The 21,593-nt window shown below is 43.1% G+C and overlaps 1 protein-coding gene across 1 annotated transcript in view; it reads left to right on the plus strand.

Annotated features, from left to right (window-relative positions):
• The first annotated feature begins 14,365 nt into the window (after window positions 1–14,365).
• csrnp1b (cysteine-serine-rich nuclear protein 1b) overlaps window positions 14,366–21,593 on the plus strand; it is a 29,106-nt gene continuing 21,878 nt past the window's right edge. The window contains exon 1 of the mRNA XM_078215855.1: window positions 14,366–14,844. The gene's annotated coding sequence lies outside the window, so the exon portion shown is untranslated. The remainder of the gene's footprint in view (window positions 14,845–21,593) is intronic.

Here is a 21,593-nt window from a genome sequence, read left to right on the forward strand (position 1 = left end):
CTCAAACAGTGCACAGAGACACAAAATCAAGTTACAGAATACTGATTAGAATGCGAATCCCTACAGCCAGCCAGGTCTTAAAGGTACAGACTGTAAAGGTTTGTCTGTATCCAATAACCGCTTGAAAGTTCCTAAAGTGTCCGACTCCACTATCAAAGCAGGCAGTCTATTCCACACCCCAACCACTCTCTGAGTAAAGAACCTTCCTCGGACATCCCTCCTATATCTCCCACCATGAACCTTATAGTTATGCCCCCTAGTAACAGCTACGTCCACCCAAGGAAATAGTCTCTGAACGATCATTCTATTTATCCCCCTCATCATCTTATAAACCTCTATTAAGTACAGGATGATAAAAGGTATGGATAAGGTAGACGTGGAGCGGGTGCTTCCTCTTGTGGGGCATTCTAGGACAAGAGACCATAGTCTTAGGATAAGGGGTAGCAAATTTAAAACAGAGTTGAGGAGAAACTACTTCTCCCAAAGGGTTGTGAATCTGTGGAATTCGCTATCCCAAAGTGTGGTGGATGCTGGGACAGTGAGTAAATTTAAGGAGGAGTTAGACAGATTCTTAATTGGTAATGGGTTGAAGGGTTATGGGAAGAAGGCAGGAAAATGAGGATGAGAAGCATATAAGCCACGATCAAATTGAGCAGATTCGATGGGCCAAATGGCCTAATTCTGCTCCTATATCTTATCCTATATCTATATCTTATGAACTTATGAACTAGTGTTGCCAACCCTGGTTGAGCATTTTCCAGGCGGTTTCTTCACTTGACTTTCCACCGTTAACTACCCCACCCCCAAACTCCTGGTATTGGTCACATGACATATCCATTCTATCAATGTAATACCTTAACATGGTAGTTGAAAAGTTACCATAGACAATTCTTGACTATCAGTTAAACAGCCTTCTTTCGTAGCTCCAAACTTTTAAAATGTCACTTTAATTTTTGTCCCTAGCCACTCACAGAGTTGTTCAGGAGGTTAATCTTTAACTTCTGGAGACTCCCGGACAACACTGGAGTGTGATAACCCGACATGGACCCTGAAGAGCATTTGAAAAGCCAGGTATGTGCCTCGGCAATCAATTCAACTCGTCAACGGCCATCTGAACAGCCAATTTCCCCCACTGGCCCCATAATCTCCAGGAGGCATTGTCAAGGGATATGATTCTAACATCCTCTTGGAACAAAACCTGTGGGGAATTCAGGGCAGGGATATTCTTCATTGCTGTATTCACATTTAGTGTTGAAAAGGGAACAGTCATTTTCATTGTATTTGTAAGGAAAAAGCAGAGCTATAGCTACAGGGAGCCTCATGTCATGGTAGAACCAACAAAACTGAACAAACCACATTTGAAGATGAGTCTTCCTTTTACATACTCTTTTTTGACATGCTAATATGATTCTGTATTGTGTTTTGGATCAGAGCGGACATAGATAACTAAAATGAGGTTTATTTTGTGCTTTGGGATTTATTTCATTTTAAAAGAGACACAGATAAAACACCTTTACAAGTATGTAAGTGATTTTATTTTATAGTATTCATTCTCAGCGTTGCTGGTAAGGTCAGAATTTATTGCCCATCTGTAGTTTTCTGTGGCGAGTCTTCTTCAAATACTGGTTTCCTACATCTGAGTGATTTGGTTAGCCGCTGCAGAGGGCAGTTAAGAGTCAACCATGTTAGTATAGGACTTGAGTTCAGAATAAAACCAGGAATCATTCCACAGGTGTTAGTTGTCCAGTAACCTATTATTCTTCTCCATGCCTATCTCTGAAGTCATGATGTGGAGATGCCGGCGTTAGACTGGGGTAAACACTAAGAGTTTTAACAACACCAGGTTAAAGTCCAACAGGCTTATTTGGTAGCAAATGCCATTAGCTTTCGGAGCGCTGCTCCTTCGTCAGATGGAGTGGATATCTGCTCTCAAACAGGGCATACAGAGACCAAAATCAAGTTACAGAATACTGATTAGAATGCAAATCTCTACAGCCAACCAGACCGAAAGCTAATGGCATTTGCTACCAAATAAACCTGTTGGACTTTAACCTGGTGTTGTTAAAACTCTTACTGTAACTCTGAAGTGCCTTGGGACATTCTTGACATTAAAAGTGCCGTACAAATGTAAGTTGATGTTCTTTGTGGTTGTCATTGCTTGTTGATGTTAGCTTTGATAATGCATGTCAACACTCTGACTGAAGAGGAGGCATTTTAGCTGAGCTCAACTCTGTCCTTAGCCAATGTTCAAATCCAGTGCAAGCATCATTAGTTGACGATCAAGTGCAAAACATTTTGACTGATGTTCTGCTCCTTAACCCAGGCTAAATGAAGCACCATCTCTGTCATCTCAACTATTCACTCAGCAAGGACCAAGGAATGACAAGGACACAGCCTTACTCACTGCCTTTGCTCGATGTGGTAATGGCCCAAACAGTAGAAGTGAGACCTCAAGGGCTTTTATCCATACCCTATGACACAGTCAGAACTATGTGATTTGGTTAACACAGTGACTCACTACTTGGCTGCTGTTATCCTGTCTGCATATTGTGGAATGGAAAATATGCAAAAATGTGGTCATAAATTTCTTGTTTGGTAAGCTAGGAGTTTTATAGGTAGTATTTGGGAGATTTGTATCATTTGTACATGCTGTCCATTCCCTGCATTTAAATCCCTTCTTTTAAAATCTCATGCTGACTGTCTTTCCACACACGAACAACTATGGAAAAAAGAAAATAAAGACTCGCACATCAAGTACTTTTCACATCCACTGAACATATCAGTATGATTCACAACCAATAAATTACTTAAGTCATTGGAGTCATTGTTCTTTTGTAGGCAAACAATGCAAGATTCCACAAACAAATGAGTGCCTAGTTAGTCTGTTTTGGTTGATGGATAAATGTAGGATATTTTACAACCATCTGAACATTCTATCAGGGCCTCAGTTGACATCCGATCTGAGAGGCAACACCTCCACCAGTGCAGCACCCACTCAGTAATGAATCATAGAAACCCTACAGTGCAGAAGGAGGCCATTCGGCCCATCGAGTCTGCACCGACCACAATCCCACCCAGGCCCTACCCCCACATATTTTACCCGCTAATCCCTCTAACCTACGCATCCCAGGGCTCTAAGGGGCAATTTTTTTTTTTAACCTGGCCAATCAACCTAACCCGCACAATTTTGGACTGTGGGAGGAAACCGGAGCACCCAGAGGAAACCCACCCAGACACGAGGAGAATGTGCAAACTCCACACAGACAGTGACCCGAGCCGGGAATCGAACCCGGGACCCTGGAGCTGTGAAGCAGCAGTGCTAACCACTGTGCTACCGTGCTGAACATAATTGTCAGCCCAAATTATGTGTTGAAGTCCTAGAATGGGGCTTGAAACCATGACTTCAGGCTCTGATCTGCATCACAATAACTAAAGCCCGCCCAGCCATCACAACTGATCTCAATCTTGTCTTCACTCGCCTTCTGCACATCCACTATTCCTAGGAGGTATAAAGCTTGACTGTTTTTTATTCCTTCAGGTGCGTTAATTGCAGCTCTGACAAACTAATCCAGCTGAGATCATCTACCACAGGGAAATCTCAACACAGCTGGGATAAGGTCCTAGAAATCATAGAATCATAGAAACCCTACAGTGCAGAAGGAGGCCATTCGGCCCATCGAGTCTGCACCGACCACAATCCCACCCAGGCCCTATCCCCACATATTTACCCGCTAATCCCTCTAACCTACGCATCCCAGGACTCTAAGGGGCAATTTTTAACCTGGCCAATGAACCTAACCCGCACATCTTTGGACTGTGGGAGGAAACCGGAGCACCCGGAGGAAACCCACGCAGACACGATGAGAACGCGCAAACTCCACACAGACAGTGACCCGAGCCGGGAATCGAACCCGGGACCCTGGAGCTGTGAAGCAGCAGTCCTCAAACCTTCCCAGTCTTTAAGAATATAGAAACGTAGGAGTCAATCCTTAAGCCAGTTCTGAAATCCAGTCTGATCAGGGATGATCTGTACTTCAATCCCGTTTTTGGAACGGCACGGTGGCACACCGGTTAGCACTGCTGCCTCACAGTGCCAGGGAGCCGGGTTCGATTCCCGACCTGGGTCACTGTCTGTGTGGAGTTTGCACATTCTCCCCGTGTCTGTGTGGGTTTCCTCCGGGTGCTCCGGTTTCATCTCACAGTCCAAAGATGTATGGGTTAGGTGGATTGGCCATGCTAAATTGCCCTTTAATGTCAGGGGGACTAACTAGGGTAAATGCATGGGGTTATGGGGATAGGGCCTGGGTGGGATTGTGGTCGGTGCAGACTCGATGGGCTGAATGGCCTCCTTCTGCACCGTAGGATTCTATGGATCCACATTGGTTCTATCCTTTAGCTTACCGAATAAAATTCTGCCAATTTCAGTCCTGGAAATATTAATTGCCCCCCAGCATCCACAGCCTTTTGGAAGTGCAGGTTCCAGGTTGCCACGACCCCTTCTGTGAAAAGTAAACACTTCCTGATTTCAATCCAGAGTGGCCCAGATCTAATTTTAAATCTGTGCTCCTTTATTCTGGATTTAATAACTCAGTGACATTTCCAGCACATTTCCCACCACTCATCCAATGAGTGATGGAAAGCTGAAGGTGGGCAGGCGTATAGAAAACAGCTGCTTGGACAATGTAGCAGACACCTGGTGCTAATAAAACAGTGCCATCAGGAGGCTTGGGCAGAAATGGGGCATTGTCCAACAGGGCATGGCTGCCCAAGAGTGCCAGTCTGATAGGATCATACAATCTAATGGGACTGGAGGAGAGCATTTTTGACCCAAAGGGAAGACCTCACTAACCAACCTCATTCTCCTGCTTTGTTTGCCCATGTTTTCAAGTTACCATTGTAACTGCTTCCACCATCCTCAGTGCATTCGAGATCATAACAATTGCTATGTGCTCAGGCTCTGAGTTGTGGCCCCTTCATTTCAATGGGTAAAAATGGGGCCCACTGAACACTATATATGAAGCAGCTGGTTGAGATTCTCTATATATAGTGGGAAACTTCCCCTCCAGTTTGCAATTTGCTCAGACAGCAAATGACGTTGCCTCTTATCGCAAGACTCACAGTCATCATTTCCTGAGGTTGTTCTGTCTGCTGGCGACTCCGCTTACCGGCATCTCTGTAACCCATTGTTACACAATCCAGGGAGGACGTACTTCAGGGGAGTTAAGCATCAAAACCACCTCCCCGAGCAAGTGCTTTAGAAAACTGGGGTTGCCGATGGCCGAAAGCTCTGTGTCTATTTAAAATGTCCTCCCCAGTGAACGAGGTGAGAGAAAGTTGTCACTCATTGTCCTCTGAAGCAGAGCAAAACAAAGTCATTGGGACCCCGCACACTGATCCATTCTCTATGGAAGCAATCCTAACCTGGCAGTAAGAAGTGCAACTGTAACACCACCAGCCAGCCTCCCTCTCCACGCCGCCCCCCCCCCCCCCCCCCCACCCATCTCTCTCGACTGAAATCAGCTACCTCAAGCACAGAATGGGGATCAAAAGTTGGACTTCTCTGTTTTGTTAGTGTCATATCAGATAGGCTATCTGCCAAGTAAGACATTGACAGAGCTTTTGCTTTAATCTTGCCAATTGGTTCTAAGGCCATTTGGTTCCTTGCTTTCCAGAGCCACCGCGCCCCCACCCAACCCCCACATACCAATTGCTAATGTCACCCTTATAAAGAGTATATCAGCAGGCTGATGGACTGAGTCACAGCTTTGCCTGAGCCAATCCTTGTTTGACATTCACACCAAACATTCCATCAGGATTGTGATGGGGTCAGGAGCAGAGTGATGCTGAGATCACATCCACACACATACCCTCACTCCAGCCCTGGAGTAATTCAACACACTGGCCTGAATCAAATCTGAAATAAAACAGAACATGCTGGAAAAACTCAATCAATAAGTCTGGCAACATCTGTGGAGAGAGAAACAGAGATAATGTTTCAAGTACCTGTGACTAAGGGTGATGTGGACTCAAAACGTTAACTCTTTATCTCTCTCCACAGGTGCTGCCAAACTTGTTGAGTTTTTCCGGCATTTTCTGTTTTAAATTCAGATATGCAGCATCTGCAGTATTTTGCTTTTATTTTACTGGATTATATTAGGGCTGCCAACTTTAATTAAATGTATTTCTGGAGGTTTCATCACATGACTTGTCCAGCCATTAGTCGGCCAACACATCCATCCTTGTGAGGCACTGCCTTCCTATGCCAATTTAGAAAGCAAAAAGACTCATTATTTATTTGGATGATGCTTGACCGCCAACCAAACAGCTTTTATTTTCCAATTGGAATATTTTTGTATCTAGTAAAGAAAAATATTCAAAAGAAAATTACAAAATAAAACAATCTCTTTTTAATGTCCTAATGATTTTTCTCCAGGGTTGCACACAGCAGTGTCCCGGAGATTGATTTACATTTCTTTGAGACTTCGGGTGAACCCTGGAGGGTTGCCAACCCTGGATCAAATATTTCCTAGTTTATGCAGATCTGCTATTTATTCACTTCACTAAACCAGTGGGGATGACTATTGTATATTTCTAATGAAACACAGCCTCCCATCCATTGACTCCATCTATACTTCCCACTGCCTCGGAAAAGCAGCCGTGATCAAGGACCCCACGAACCCTGGACATACTTCCTTCCACCATCTTCTGCTGGGAAAAAGGTACAAAAGTCTGAGATCACGTGCCAACCTACTCCAAAACAGCTTCTTCCCTGCGGCCATCAGACTTTTGAATGGACCTACCTTATATTACGTTGATCTTTCTCTGCACCCTAGCTATGACTGTAACACTACACTCTGCACCCTCTCCTTTCCTTCTCCCCTATGTACTCTATGAATGGTGTGATTTGACTGTACAGCATGAAAGAAACAATACTTTTCACTGTATACCAATGCATGTGACAATAATAAATCAAATCACATCAAAAAGGATGTAGTCCCGAAGACAAGATGCAGTGGAATTTCTGCGCAGGAATGTCGATCTGAATCTATGGGACACAAATACTTTGGTTTTAGAAACAGTGACACATTCCAATGAAATTTATATTATCAACAGGAAAGAGGTCTGTCGAACAATGCTAACATTGCTTTGAACCACTTGGGGGGTTTTCTCCTTAACAACAGCATGCCTTCAATAATAAACAGAAGACACGCTTACTTGTGCTGTAGCTGACAATTCACAACTTTTAGTCATTAGAATCTTTCTAGTAACTTGGCTACCACACAAAGGAGACAAATTAGGCTGGTGGAAATTAAGGGTTTTTATATAAAAAACCCCATCCTTTCCAAACACTAATTTAAAAGCTTTGAAAGTAAAACTGCTCCCAAAATTATTGGATTGAATACACATTAGTATAAATAGTCTTCCCCAAATCTCTGTTGGCTCTTCTGCTGTCCCTAAAGCATTAGCAGATATGTCAGGCCGGTAATATGATACAAGCTGGCTGGTTAAATGCAGAGTGCTGTACATGTGCTGGGAGCTTAAATAAAAGGACTTGTGTCATTGGCATACAAAATCCAAATACAGCCAGAGGGTTCAATGGACCAGGCCAGTGGGAATGATGGAGCCAGGCCACAGGAGTAGGTCAGATTGAGAACGCGGGGGCATACCAGTTCAAACAGGATTGGAGCAGCTAGTGTGAGCAGGATAGTGGCAGGCAAGACTGAGCAGGATTGGGCAAGCTGAGGTGAGCTGAAAGGGTATATGCCAGCGTGCTTGGGATAGGAACAGATCAGAGCATGCAGAATAGGGGCAGTCCAGGGTAAGTAGGAGGTGAGGCGGCAAGAGTGAGTAGGATAGGGCAAGCTAGGATGAGCAGGATGCTCTATAAATGCAAGTTCTTTATTCTGGTATTTATTTGTGTTTGTCACATGTCTGCATAATTGTAGTATCTAGTCTTCAAAAGTCATTACCTTTGATATGTCCAGAGGGTTTCAAAGACACTACAATCATTCACTTGCTTTTTACCTTGTCACCATAATACACAGAATTATTTGATGAAAGATGCTGTGAGTTTTCACTATGTGGAATTTTGGCATCCATTCACATTATACAAATTTCTTACTCAAGCTGCATTTTCTAATTCAAGACAGTGATCACTGAACCATTAATATGCAAAATAAGCATTAAACATTCAGTCCCCACTGCTATTATATCATCCTAATTTATTCAAAGTTTCCTGTTTTTTTTTAACAGGCTTCAACTTCCTAACCGGGAAACACCTCTCACACAGAAAGTCTGAAACTTTCCTCTCCAGATCCCCCACCCTGTGTTTTAAAAAAGTTCCCTTCCGTTTCTCAAGTAACAGTTGACTGCAAAGGGAAGAAAGACGGAATTCTAATCTAAATAAGTGAAAAGTGGGGGGGGTGGGGGGGGGGGAAAGATCCCAGGTGGGATGTCCACAGTTCCTCCATTTGTGAATTTGCTGAATGTGCAAATTAGCTAATAAAACAGGAATTTCCTCAGTTTGTTCCCTGGCCATTGTTCAGTTAGTCCATCTCAGCTGGGCCAATGATAGGGACTGTGTTCTCAATGTGGAGGAAGCAATGGTTAACCGGGGGAACCCCCCCTTATGATCAGTGCTCAGTGACCCATGTTGAAAAGTGCATGGCTAAATAGTGACATTCATCCATGCAGCACAAACTTGAGCAAAACGCACTCCAAGATTTGAGGGCGGCATGGTAACACAGTGGTTAGCATTGCTGCCTCACAGTGCCAGGGACATGGGTTCGATTCCCAGCTGAGTTCACTGTCTGTGCAAAATCTGCACATTCTCCCTGTGTCTGCATTTCCTCCTTCAGTCTGAAAGACGTCCTGGTTAGGTGCATTAGCCATGCTAGATTTTCCCTCGGTGTACCCGACCAGGCGCCGGAGTGTGGCGACTAGGGAATTTTCACAGTAACTTCATTGCAGTGCTAATGTAACCCTACTTGTGACACTAATAAATAAACTTAAAACCCCAGTGTAATGTTGAAGAAGAGAAAAGGAGTTCTTAGATTGTTCTAGCCAAAATTGTTCCGTCAACCAATAATACTAAAGAACATTTTAATTTGTCACCCCTTATTGTGTACAAGTTGGCTGCTGCATTTTCTACGCCACAACAGTGACTATACCTCAAAAGTACTTTATTGGCTCTAGTTCATTTTATGGCTTCCTGAGGTCCAGGTAAGGTAATATAGAAATGCAAGTCATTTTTTTCTCTTGGACTGAATGGTATAGATTCCAGGAGGCTGAGTGACCAATGTGTATAAGCCTTTCATATCTACATAATTAACTGCTGATGGCCACTGTGTCAGTTAATTCCAAGAATGAACAACAGCTGTTCCTATGCATGTCCAATTCCCTTCTGCTATTACATTTTCTACAGGATATGCAAGGGATTCTGACACTGGTTAATAAAGAAAGATGAAGCATGGTGGCAAAAATAAAGGATCTTTCTCATTGGTGGATGTTCAATCTGAGTGTATACTACTACAGGTTATTCCATTGGAAAATATTTGCTTACTATTTTTATATACAGAAAACTGGTTCAACCAGTCAACAGACTTGCATTATTCTAAAAGAGGAAGGCTTGTGTTTATATAGTGCCTTCCGTGACCTCTTGGCACCCCAAAGTGCTTTACATCCAATGAAATGCCTCACAACCACTTTGCCTTTCAATAAGATCAATAAAATCTTTGACCTCAACTCTATAAAATCCTGTGTGATTCCCAATGCCCTTAATTCCCTTAGGTCCAAAAGTCTATCGACCTCAAATTTGAATACACTTAATTGAGCATTCACAGTCCTCTGGGATACGTAGAGAACTCTAAAGATTCCCAATCCTCTGAGAGAAGAAATTTCTCCTTGTCTCAGTCCTAAATGGCCAAGCCCATATCCTGAATTCTTTTTCTAGCCAGAGGAGACAACCTCTCAGCATCTACCCCGTCAAGCTCTCTCGGAATATTATCTGTTGCAATGTGATCACCTCGCGTTAGTCTAAACTCAAGAGAAGGTCAATTTCTATTCAACCCCTCCTCACAGAGAAATCCTCTCATCCCAGAAATCAATCTTAATTGTACCCTTTCTATGGCAAGTTTATCACTGGGTGCAAATATTAAAACTGTACACAGCATTCCAGGCGTGTTCTCACCAAGGCCCAGTAAAATTGCAGCCAGACTTTATCACTCTTGGCACTCCAACCTCCTTGCATAAAGACCTCCTTGCATAATGCTATTTTCCTTCCTAATTGTTATGTATCTGAATGTAGCTTTCCATAGTTCATGTGCACATAATTCATATCCCACATCCCTTTGAACAACAACATTTAATAGTTCCTACCACATTTCCCCACACTATTCTCCATCTGCTACCTATTTGCCAATCACCTAACCTATATCAGCCAGAACACCAGGAGAACCCCTTTACTTTCCTGTTACATCCATCTAAGAGGGAAGGCAGTTTAGCATTTATTCTTGAAGACTGAACCTTCAATAGTCCAGAACTGCCTCAGTACTGCACAGGAAATGTATCACGATGGTATGCTCAAGTCTCTGCAGTGAGGCTTGAATCCACACAATTTTGGCTCAAAGGCAATAGGACTACCAAATGATGTGCTGGACATCTGCATTGTGATCAAGGAAGAAGATAAGACCAGCAGCAAATCAGAATATGCAGCAGCTCAGCTCTCCTTTTCCATCAATTGTACAAAGCGCACTAAGTTTAAGTATTGCTGAAAAAAGAGACATACTGTCAAAGCTTTTCATCTTGCACTCATCAGGACAGATTTGCAAGAATACCAATTGTAAAGGGAACAACAATTTATACTGCATGAGAGTGCTGATTGGTTGGAAAGTGGACTCTGATTGGTAGAGCATTGCCACAGGAAATGCACCAGGGAACAATTAACTGCCAAGATTTTGTTTGAATTTAAACTAGGCAAGTTGACTCTGATTGGTCAAGGCATTGTCATGAGGAATGAAACAGGGTATGGCTGCCTCCCAAGCTTCTATCCTAATATTGTGCCTCGTTCAACTAAACAGAAGCTTAGGGTACAGCCATTCCATACCAAGTGCACTAATCCATCACGTTGTTTTCCAATCCCACAATGCCTCAAATTTAAAATTGGTATCCATGTATTTAAATCACACATGGCTGGACCCATTCCTTTCTATTTGACTCTCTGCCACCCTGCAAGAATATTGTATTCCTCCAACTCTGATCACTTGTCTATTCCCAGCTCTCTCACCATTTGAAGCCATGTCTTCAGCTATCTAAGCTCGATATACTTTGCTGATACTTTTGGCTCAACGTTGATTTATATGTTCTCTACATGAAATGCTCTACATAGGTGTAAGTTATTGTGGGTGATGCTCGTCCTCCGTGTGAATGTCGGTAGGTGTCAAGATTCAGAAGTCACAGTTCTCGCCAGTGAGTTCACAACTTAGGGTTTTCCCTGCCCCTTGCCAGTGACATCATCAGGTTCACGCCCATAACAGGCGTGAATCTGATTTACATGAATTTGAATGTATTTAAATGTTATTAATCCACCCCTCGTCAGATATTGACCCCCGCACCATATTTTGACACCGCACCCTTGTGACATCACATCGGCGCACAAATTCGAACCTGTCATGGGGGCCTCCCAGGGGTGCAAAGTTAAGTATAGCCCCTGGGGGAAAGGGTCATGGCCAGAGAATGACTTGGCAATGCAACCTGGCAGTGCCAACCTGTGCCAAGAGACGGGCTCCAGTGAGAGCCTCATGGTGGGTGGGGGGGGGGGGGGGGGGAGGTGGAATTGATTTAGATGTGGTGGTAGCTGGGAGCAGATGGAGAAGCTGGGGATACCGGTGAGATCATGGGGGTGGGGGCAGGGGGGTGGTGGAGGTGGGTGCCAGCTCAAACTTTGGGGTAAGTGGGAGGGGAGAAGGGGCCGATGGCCGAGAAAGGCGGCTGATGCTTGGGACAAGACGCCAATGCTCAGGGTGGGAAGGGGACTGATGGTCAGTTGGTTTACTCAGGTTATGATTGGGGTGCACTTTAAAGATGGTGCCCTAATCTTTGTTCAGCCGGATTGCCAGCATGTTGAGGCCCCGCTCCCCTCTATGACATGTTTTAGGCAGTATGTCGTAAGATCTGGAGAGAAAACTGGCATGCTCCTCTAGAGAGAAACACACTGGTTTTCTCTTTGGAAACATCACTGTCATTTTTTGGTAAGATTTAGCCCAGTGGTTTCTTTAGTTTTACGTTGTTGATCACAGCAGACAATAATAAGTGGAATTTTCATAGAAATCATAGAAACCCTACAATGCAGAAACAGGCCATTCGACCCATCAAGTCTGCACCGACAACAATCCCATCCAGGCCCTACTCCTATATCCCTACACGTTTACCCACTAATCCCTCTAACCTACGCATCTCAGGACAGTAAGGGGTAATTTTAGCATGGACAATCAACCTAACCCGCACATCTTTGGACTGTGGGAGGAAACTGGAGCACCCGGAGGAGACCCACGCAGACACGAGGAGAATGTGCAAACTCCACACAGACAGTGACCCAAGCCGGGAATCGAACCCAGGCCCCTGGAGCTGTGAAGCAGCAGTGCTAACCACTGTGCTACCGTGCCACCTTTTGTGCAAAGGTAAGTGTACACTGCTGCATCTTGGGAGGCTGCCTTTGAAAGAAGAAGACAAGAGAAAAGGTAAAATAAAAGACAGTTTCCTAGGATTGCAATTGGATTATAGTCATTAAGGTACAAGTTTATTAATGTTCTGAAAATAACATACTTTTTGACTGCTTCTGGGACTTCACATATAAAATTCCAATACTCAAGCAAATGCATCAAAGGGATGATGAGGAGAATTTATTGAGCTGTTATGGTCTGAAATGAACTATCCGAAAGGGTGATGGCCAGATATTCTATTGTAACTTTCAAAAGGAATATAAACATGAAAAAGGAGAATTTGGCTGGGCCTATAATCTGGAAACCCTTTGCCCAACAGCAATGATGGTACACCCACCCTACCACCCCCACCGCCCCACCCCCCCCACAACAACAGCAATGGGTTGAGATGAAATGCTAATACCAGCTTCCCTTGGGTACTTTGGGATGGCAATGAATACCTGGTTTACCAGCACTGCCCGGAGAGGTATGATGGGCTGAATGTCCCCCTTCCTTTCTGTAAAATTCAATAATTACAATCATAGAATTGCTACTGTGCAGAAGGAGACCATTCAGCTCATTGAGCCTGCACTGACAATAATCCCACCCAGGCCCTATCCCTGTAACCCCACATATTTACCCTGCTAATCTCCTGACACTAAGGGGTAATTTAGCATGGCCAATCCACCTAACCGCATATTTTTAGAGTGTGGGACAGAACCAGAGCACCCGGAGGAAACCCACACAGACACAGGGAAAACATGCAAACTTATCACAGAAAGCGACCCAAGGCTGGAATTGAACCCGGGTCCCTGGCACTGTGAGGCAGCAGTGCTAACCACTGTGCCACCAAACATATCTTTCCCTGTAGAAATTTCTGTGAAAATTCACAAGTACCCCAGTGACATTATTGGGGGGGGGGGGGGGCGGAAAGTGAGTAGATGAAAAACCTGAGCTGCAAACGTGCAAAAGCAACTCGCTGAGTTTGAGAAGACTGTACATGGGGAAAGCTGTCTCAGTTCTGTTACCTCAGCATTTTGTAATCTGACGTAAGATGTGGAGAGTCTGAAAATTCATCACATTTCCTCAGTGTGCGAACAAGTGGAGAGAGAAAACCTCCTGCTGATGTCAGAGGAGACACACACGAGAATCCGTGCCTCTTTAATCTTGGATTCTAGCCAAATTCTGACAAGCCATTGGTTGCATTAGTCTAATAAAGGCTGGGAGCGGGGGGGGGGGGGGGGGGACAGACAGGCTGCAGAGACTTTAATCTGACCTTTAGTGCCAACAGCCTGTTCTCATAATGGGGGTGGAGGGGGAGAGAGAGAGAAATAAAGGGGCTTTGCACAACCAGGGGAGACACATCTTGCTTCACAACTTTAAAGAGCAATCTGCAGCAGATCTTTTTGAATTTTAATTTGACAATTCATTTCACTTTATAATTTGGTTACCTGAAAAACCTTGACGGGGTATTGCATAATGATAAATGCAACATTAAAAGAAATGTATGACTTGGTTAGAGAGAGAGAGAGAAGGGGGGAGGTTTTCTGGAAACAGGAAGCAGTGGGCTGGAGCCTGTCAGAGCGTGCGTCAGCTTCACGGCGAGGCTTCTTTTTTTCCGCTGGGCGGGCGGAGAGAGAAAGGAGAGCGAGCCCGGGGAGGGAGGAGGGGAACTGAGTCACCTCACTGGGAGCCAGTCAGTGGCGAAGCTCAGGCTGCAGCTCCGTCCTTCTCCTCCCCTCCTCCTCCTTCTCCAGTCCGCTCGGAGCCAGAGGAGCAGCAGCAGCTCCAGCTTTGCCGCTCCCTGTCACTTGCTCCTGGGCACCAACTCCGCTAACCTTCCCCCTCCTCGTCCCTCTCCCTTTCGTAGAGCCACCAGCAACTGGAGCCGCCCGCTCCTCAGCAGCCCCCAGTGTCTTCCCCCCTCCCCAATTCTTGTGAAGATTCAGGGACCACTAACTCCCCAACAGCTCACTCCTCCAGTCACCCTTAACATGAGAACATAAAACCTACTATTTTTTTTTGTTTTTTTAAAAAAAAAAAGAGATTCGACTCTCAAATCTATTTTTATTTTAAATTATTTTTTCCGTCCTCAAATTTTCTTTCAAATTAATGGTGGTTATCAAACCTTGGGAATTCTCAAGAGGTAAGTTTTTTTTTCCCTCTCTCCTTATGTTATAAGATTTCATAGAATTTCTGGTATGCAGTCTGCCTGCCGGAGTTAGATAGTCAACTTGGATGGTATGTATGTAGCACTACTTGTCAGATAGGGTGTTACAGTGTCGCTTTAATGTGAAGTAGCTGTGGAATGAATGTATATTTATATCTTTAGTTTGGTAAATGGCTGTATATCTGCATGAAATATATATTTATTTGTGTCTGGACAGGGCTGAATGCAATTTTGTTCTTGTTCCAAAAAAGTGCTTATTCAGTAGGTTCAGACTGTTCCTGCGAGTTGCTAGACAGAAAAAATATGTTGCCTTAGTAACCTGGAGTAGTAGGATGTCTGAGTTTATGCTGAGTAGAATTACTGCATCGTGTAGTAGAGTCAAATACACATATTCCCATACTCAGAGCAGATTCATTTTACACACACTGAGCGAGATTTACGTTTTACACAGACAGTGAACAGATTTAATTATCCTTTTTATTGGAAAGATTTGTTACTTTAACTGAATACTTTGTGTCTCATACAGTATACATTTTCCAAAATCTGTGCTGCTTGATTTTAAAAAAGATAATTTTAACTTGCTGTATCTTTTTGGAGGAACAAACTGAAAGGAGGGGGTTAGGTCATACACTCAATATTGGTGCCAAAGTTGTAATTCTCAGGAGTCCTGCATGTAGTTCTTGTTAAATTCCAAATATGCCATAATGAGTCGTCTTGGCTCTTAAGATAATTTCCAGCAAACATTGGTGACCTTCTGGCCTTCAATAAAGTACTCCTGTACTCATCACTTTTTTTAAAGTAATATCTTTACAGACATGTTTCTGATTGTAAGTTTTTCTGTGTTTTATCCGCCTGTGTAATGTAGAGGTATTTGAAAGGTTGACTTCAAAGGAGCTTAATTAAGCCGCCTCAGTCAACAGTGATGGGAGATAATGATCAGTCTTGAAGAGGCTAAGATCCATGCTGTGTCTGCTCTTATAACTGAATCAGTTCCACTGTGCAAATTAACAAATCACTGTGAATTTTTTCCCTCTTGTGTTCTCTGTAGCAGGTTGGCTGGTCTGTTCTTTAGGAATGCTATGCACATTTTTTTAAAACATGGATTTGCCAACTCCTTTTAATCCACATCCTTTTCCCATTCTGTCTCAATTCCATTTTACTATCTACATTTCTTCTGTTGTGTTAAATTTACCTTTTTGTGGAAGAAGATTTAATTGTGAAGCATAATTTTCAACAAGAATCTGCTTCAATTCTTTTCCAACAAAGTCACATTTTAATATCCTTGCAAGGAGGAAGACTATTACTTTTGCCCCTAGTTTGGTGATTGAATTGATCAAAAGGTAAAATAGCAACAGCAGTTTGCTTTTAGTGCCAGTAATTTGAACAACAAGAGAAAAAAACAGCTCTAAGATGCCTTGCTGCTTTTGAAGAGGATTCATCAAGTCAGTAATTGGGAGAAATGAGGGAGAGGAGAGAGAGATTTTGACAATGGATGGTAAGGCTGTTTAGGAAGTGTATTCTAGAATATGGAATGTCAGGTTTCTTCCCACATTCCAAAGACGTCATAATGTGGAGATGCCAGTGACCCCTCATCTACCTAAAGATGTGCAGGCTAGGTTGATTGGCTGTGCAAAATTGCCCCTCGGTGTCAGGGGGACTAGCAGGGTAAACATGGGGCTAGGGGATAGGGCCTGGGTGGGATTGGTGCTGGTACCGGTTCGATGGGCCAAATGGCCTCGTTCTGCATAGTAGGGATTCTATATAGAGTAGGATTTTGTAGGCTGCGCCACTGATTGGGGAGAATGGGTCAAATCCAAAGTCAGCCAGAGTGAGAGTGCTGGACGTGGCCTAGTGACGTTTTTTAAAAAAAAATAGTTTTGGGAGTTTCTTCCACCCTATAATTTTAAAGCTGGGAATAATCCTTTCATTGTGAAAATAACAAGTCTTAAATGTGCAAGGGCCTTGCCAAAAAGTTACTAAATCTTTGTCTGGATTAAACTAAATTGCTGAAAGTTCAAATTTCTTGTGGTTCTGAGATTCTGGGGAATGTAAATTTAAAGGCTTCCAAGAATTTCAATTCTCCAAAATCTCCTTTCAGGGCATTTCTTGATCAGAATAAATATTTTAGCTGTGAATTTGGACTCAAATGTTTTTCTGCTGCACTACCCGGTAGATGTGCAACCAACCGATGGATGCTGCTTTCGTTTACATGTCCCATGTTCAGATAAAGACCTGTTGAAGGCCTAATGGAGATTCCCTTTGGCAGCAATTTCTGAGGCCCATGAAAATAACCTTTCTTTCAAGACTCCATCCCATCATTACCCACCAAAGTCTTAACTCTCCAGAATTCCCTCAGTAGTGATAAGGGGGTAGGGCCTGGGTGGGATTGTGGTCGGTGCAGACTCGATGGGCCGAATGGCCTCCTTCTGCACTGTAGGGTTTCTGTTTCTATGTTTCTAAACATTTTGATCTCTTCCCTCTTTCCTTTCAAGATCCTCCTTAAAACCCACTTCCTCCGCTAAGTTTTTAGTCATCCTTCTTTGTCTTGGGAACCTTTTTTTTTCCTTCGTGCCCTGTGAAGCACCCAGAGTTTTCCCATATCCAAGTTACAGGAGTTTGTGACCTTTTCTGTTGTGACATGCCATCAGTTGCATCTCACCAATTGTGGGAGACTGATGCACGTTCATCAAGATTGACTTCAGAAGCAGCTTGTTCTAAATATAGTAAAATAAGCAAGCTGGGAAAGTATTTGCCTTTAAATTTAGGGTGGTGTGAAGCTCAGGATAGCTTGTAAGATGTGTTTGTGGCACCTTGTGAGGAACAGCTGTAATTACAGTTTGGCCTGACTAAATAATTAATCAGCAGTAGAGCATGATAGTTATTAATCCCAAGAGTACTGTTCAATCTGTTTCACTAAAAATACTGTGCATTCTTCAACCATTCTCCCACCCATATTCTTTACTCTCCACCCAGGGCCTTTCTCACTTATTCATCCTCCCCTCCTATTTTCTACCCTTTTTCCATTTAGCAATTTTCTTGAGCAAATTGCTACTATATATTCTAAATTTGGCAATTTTTTCCCCCCTTCTGTTTGGCATGCACAGCTGGAGGGAGGAGGTGAGAAAGGAACTGAAGTCTCGTGCTGGTTGGTTCAGAGCCAGCTGCCTTAACAAGAGAATCATTTTGTTGTGCAGTAGAAACGAAAATGTGCAAGTTTTTTTGGCAGAGAAGGAGGGGAAGAAATGTGCTGACCGTAACAATAGGAGGTGCAACATAAAGTTTCCTTTAATTGGTTTTCACATTCTCTTCTGTTGCTAAGTGTGTCAGTTTTCTGAAAGGAACAGTGGCCTGGAAGATGAACTATTGGCAATTTATTGAGGATCTTTGCACATTTTCATTTTCAGAAGGTGGTTGTTGTGACATTGTAGCTTACCGATGTGTAACTTGTTGCCGTTTTACATATTCGCCACCTCTTTGTGACTTAGTACAGGGAGGAAATGGGAACATATGGAGGATTGTGGTGCAGTGGTTAAATTGCAGGGCGAGTAATCCAGAGAAAGTGATTTCAAATTCAATATATTTTTTAAGGAATAAAAAAAATCTGCTATCAGTAAAAGTGACCATGAAAAGCTTTCTCTCAAAACTCAACTGGTTTGCTCACGTTCTTTTAGGGAAAGCAACTTAATGTCCTTGCTCAGTTTTGTCTATATATGACTCTCTCACCCCATAATGTGACTGACTCCTAACTGTCTCTGAGATGGACAGTAAATGACAGACTTACCAGTGACACCAACATGCTGCGAATGAATGAAAATGATTTGCCTGTGTGAATGACGCTTTGTTTGTCAAATTTTGAGGGTATCTTTCTGAGACCCCAAAAAAAAGTGCAATGTGTAAGGCAAGTACTTCTGGTCATGCAAGTGCTTCCTTTCTTTGTGTTGGACCTCAATGCTGCAAGTTGCTTTTGGCAGGACTATTGCCCTCTGAAATGCCAAGATTCAACTAAAGCGTGCCATGAAGGTTGGAGTAAACCAGAAATGTGATTTATGTTTTCTTCGTTCTTGGGACGTGAGCATTCCTGGTAAGGCCAGGATTTGTTGTCCATCCTTACTTGTCCTTGAACTGAGTGGCATTGCAGGCCATTTCAGAGGACAGTTAAGAGTCAACTATGTTACTGAGAGTCTTGAGTCACATGTAGGCCAGGTTGGGTAAAGATGGCAGATTTCCTTTCCGAAAGGACATTAGTGAAGCAGATGGGTTTTTACGACAATTGATAGTTGTCATTACTGAGATGAGCTTTCCATTCCAGATTTACTAATTAAAGCTGAATTCTACCAGCTGTTGTGGTAGGATTTGAATCCATAGCCTGGGCCTCTTTTTGGACAGCTACGGATCACTACTAAAGTGGACTTCTCTGGCTTAAGTCCACGTGAATGTGCAGTAATTGGCTTTTTGATGCCTCGGACCTCCCAAGAATTGCTCCTAGGTTAGCGAACAGGAGCAGACATCCTGACTCCATCCCCTGCCCTCGAGTGCTGAGACCGACCTTGCAGAAGGCCTATCCTACTCCATTGTTGACCCAGTTGAGAGAAGCAGACTCAAAACAGACCACATCTAAGTCCTTCCTGCCCTGTATAGCTCTGTGCATTGAACCATTCAGAGAAATCTATAACATTTTTTAATTGTGACGAGGCACTTGTATTGTGCATCATTTGTAGTTTTATTAAAACCACAGTAAATTTCCCAACCACTTCAGGTTTATGGTTCTGTAAATGGGTTTACAGTAATAGAACGTATTGCCCTTGGCATGCTGTGTTTGCAGGCTGCTGTGCTCTTTCCATTGTTTTTTTAATGAAAAATGCATGCTAGGTGCTTTAACGGCAGATGATTTATGAAGCCATTTGAAGGTGGTAAACTATAAAATTAATCATTGGACATAAGGATTTTTTCAAGTGTTTCTTTTTCTACCATTTTTTAAAAACCTGATTGGCATTTGTTTTTAAATGCTATAATGCAGGTGCATGATGTATAAACTATCTTTTCTTTTGACCAACTTGAGAATTTCCAATTGGAGACCCAACAGTGAATGCATTGACAGCTGGGAATGAACTTCCCTGTGCAAATAGAAACAGGTTTAACTACTTGTACAGCCACACCTCTCAAAAGTGTTTTACCTTACTGCCGACAGTAACTTCACTTTCAAAGGAGTGGAGTTATAGGGAGTTCTGGGCATCCCATTTGCCGACCTCTTTTTCTTCACTCTCATTCAACTCTTGATTCCCAACCTGCCAATTGGGAATACTGAAACCCATTTTCTTGCGGGATGCTATTGCAGTTCTAGAACATAAAACAGTTCAGCACAGGAACAGGCCCATCACGTTGTGCCAAACATAACACCAAATTAAACTAGTCCCATCTGCCTGCACTTGGTCTATGTCCCTCTATTCCTTGCATATTCATGTGCTTATCTAAAAAGCCCTATTGTATCTGACTCCACCACCACTCCTGGCAGCGCATGCCAGACACCTACATCTTTGTGTTTAAAGAAAAACTTGCCCCTCACCTCCTTTGAACTTTCCCCTGCATGACCCCTAATATTATTCTGCATTTTAATTGGCTGACCATGATGCGGCAGCTTTGCATGATTAGCAGGTCACCCAGTGTAGATGTCAGCTCTCAAGTCTGTGATTGCGTCCTGATAGCATAAGTCAGGATGGTATGTGTTTGCATGCACGTTCGATGACCAGAAAGTGTGCTTTTTGTGTTATAAAGAAGTTTCTATCCTGCTACTTAGACATGACTCATGAAATGAGGATGGCTATGGATAACAACAGCTTGTATTTTATATAGTACTTCGACAAAGTAAAAGATCAATTATATGTACTGATATCTCCTCCTTCGGTTTAGTGTCATTTTTTGGCTAGCTACATATGTGAAGCACCTTATGATGTTTTACTACATTCAAGTTGTTGTCTTGTTACTCCCTATTCCACCACCAGGCTACCTGCCCCCCCTGGAAGATGTGTATATTGATTTATTAGGATCAGGTGCAATGTTGTATTCCACTGTTACAAGGGAGTGAAAGGTTATTGGGGGTAGACAGAAATGTGGGTTGAAGTTTATTGAATGGCAGAGCAGGCTCTAGGGCTAATTCACATGTATGTATTTTACAGTCAGCCACTGTTACTTCCATCCACCAGATTTCTTGAAATGGGGAGAAGAAAAGGTAAAATGTTCGGTGCATATAGATGTCACTATGATGAGAGCACAAAGCATTTCATCTCCAGGGAGAATGTTGAGGTGGAAAAGAAGCTTAAATTGGAAGAAGTCAATGGTTCTTGTATAGTTTGACTTTGTGGCCTGCTGATTCTGATCATTGGCAAAGGAGGGCACTGAGGAAAGTGCCAAGACAAGTAAGGACAGGAGGAAGAGGAAAGATTGCTGCACAAGTCAAATGACTTTGGGGTGTAGATGAGTGTATTGTTGTTAACTCTGAGCCTGATTTTAAAATACAAGATAAAACCACCTAATGTTTTGCTCTGGGGTTTATTTTAGATATTTTACTGAAACAGAAGTAATTTTGCTAGAGACATACTCTACTGCAAGTCAGGAAATTATTGTAAATCCATGTTTGAGGCTAAATGGGAGGGTGCTTCCTGGAGGCGAAAGGTGTCTCTTCAGTATTTGATGCAAGTACAGAGTATTTCACCCGAGGAGGAGTAAGG

The sequence above is a fragment of the Mustelus asterias genome, chromosome 7, assembly GCF_964213995.1.
Source record: "Mustelus asterias chromosome 7, sMusAst1.hap1.1, whole genome shotgun sequence".
Lineage (NCBI taxonomy): Eukaryota > Metazoa > Chordata > Chondrichthyes > Carcharhiniformes > Triakidae > Mustelus > Mustelus asterias.